This window comes from Zalophus californianus, chromosome 13 (genome assembly GCF_009762305.2).
Source record: "Zalophus californianus isolate mZalCal1 chromosome 13, mZalCal1.pri.v2, whole genome shotgun sequence".
NCBI lineage: Eukaryota > Metazoa > Chordata > Mammalia > Carnivora > Otariidae > Zalophus > Zalophus californianus.
Genome location: NC_045607.1, coordinates 12,448,710 through 12,450,818, shown reverse-complemented (window position 1 = coordinate 12,450,818; position 2,109 = coordinate 12,448,710). Strand labels below are relative to the sequence as shown.

Below are 2,109 nucleotides of genomic sequence, written 5' to 3'. Positions count from 1 at the left end.
GTGTTGAATGGTTGTGACAGAGACTGTGTAACTTGCAAAGTATTTACTATCTGGCCTTTTACAGAAAAGTTTGCTGAATCCTGATAAATATTATAGCATTGCTTAAGAGATCATTGCAAGCTGAAGGGCAAATAGTTTGTCAAATTATTTTAACAATTTCTAAGTAACTTGTTGATTTAAAAGTATTTTATGAATTGATTGAAAAATATTTTATGGAAGTATGATACACATACCAAAAATTATGCAAGTCATAAGAGATTTTTTTTCCACTGGGTTTGATCAGGTCTTTGTTCAAAGTTAGCTGTCCAAAATGATTTGACTTTTATAGAATTAACCTAAGTTTTTAGGCAGTAGGCTTCTCTGCAGTGGGTTTCTTTCCTGCAGGCTTCTTGTCAGCTGCGGGTTTCTTGGTAGCTGCAGCCTTTTTCCCCACCACAGGTTTCTTTTGCTTCTTCACACCAACAGCCTTCTTTCCTTTCTTCCCTACCACAGGCTTCTTGCCTGGAACCCCCTTCTCATCTGATTTGGCTTCTAAGGCTGCTGCTGCCTTATCCATTTGGAGTTTGTGATTCTTGGCCTGGCGAAGAATGGTATTCTGGCGCATGGTCTTTGCATATGGGTTTAGCTTCAACATGATTCTCAGGTTCTTCAGTGGATTCTTCTTCAGGACTCTGCGATGAATCTTCTTGCGTGGTGCTCAGAGGGCTCTTCGGATCTCTGGACTTTTCAAGATTCTGCTAAGGTATGTATTAAGCATCTTATGCATGGGAAGGTTGTAGTTACTCTTGAGGGAGGCAGCCTTACGCCAAGTGCCATACAGATCTCGTCTAACTTGCAGAAAGCACTTTCAGTCCAAGTGCAGAAACGTCCCACATGCCCACCAGGAGCAAGTTTCAAAATGTTCAGTTTGCTTACATTAAGTAAAGTAATTCCAGGGATGTTTCTGAAGGCCTTGATGATACCGTTGTCTTCATTGTAGATGATGCAGGGTCCCCTGCGCTGGATACGATGGCGGTTTCTCATTTTGCCCTTGCCGGCTCTCATTCGCTGAGAGGCATAGACCTTTTTGATATCATTCCAGGCTTTAAGTTTCTTAAGAAGCAAAACAGCATCCTTGGTCTTCTTGTAGCCTTCAACTTGATCTTCAACCACCAAAGGAAGTTCAGGAACTTCCTCAATACGATGACCTTTAGACATGACCCGTGCTGGTAAGGCTGAGGCAGCCAGGGCAGAGCAGATGGCATATCGCTTCTGTGTTGTGTTCACTCTGTGATGCCAACGGCGCCAGGTTTTGGTTGGTGCAAACATGCGGCCCCCACGACACATATTTCCAAAAGCACCCTGGCCAGAACGGTGAGTCCCTCCGCCTTAACTCTGGGAATTCGAGCCACAGCTCTGCCAGTACCCCAAGACTCAGCACTGGTTTGATGACCTGCCAATTCACTGACAGCATACGGCCGTCTGTTGTTTTTGCGCAAGTTGGTGTGAACAAAGTTCACGATATCAGGTTGAATGGGAGCCTTGAACACAGCAGGCAAAGTAACATTTTTGCCAGATGATTCCCCCTTTTCAGAGTACACAGATATCAATGGAGGAGCACACACCATCGCGGGGAGAGGAGAGGGCCATGCTCCTCTCAACCCGGCGGCTCCTACCGGAAAAGGAAGTCCTAAGAGATTTATCATAAAATGAAAACACCCACTTAACTGCTACTAAACTCTTATCAGCACCCCAGAAGCTCCTCTTTCCTATGCCCCCTGCTTATCACTATCCTTCCCTTTCCTCCTCCCAAAGATAACCCTTCTCTTGACTTCTAGTACTATAGATCAGGTTTTCCTATTTTTGACTTTTATACAAATGGAATCATATCATAGGTATTCTTTTCTGCCTGGCCTCTTTTGCTCAAGATTATGTTTCAGAGATGTTTAGCAGAGTTTTTTTTCCCCGAGATTTTTTTTTTTTTTGGTGTACCTGTAGCTAGCTCATTTTCATTGTTTTATATTATTCTTTTGTATTGTTATATTTCAATTTAATTCATAATTTTGTTGTTAATGGACATTTGGGTTGTTTTGGTTCTTGGTTCTTCTAACCATTAACATAGAATATTTG

At 42.6% G+C, this 2,109-nt stretch overlaps 1 pseudogene; it reads right to left on the bottom strand.

Moving 5' to 3' along the window:
- Positions 1 to 304: 304 nt before the first annotated feature.
- LOC113934889 lies at positions 305 to 1,643 on the bottom strand (annotated as a pseudogene).
- Positions 1,644 to 2,109: the final 466 nt, after the last annotated feature.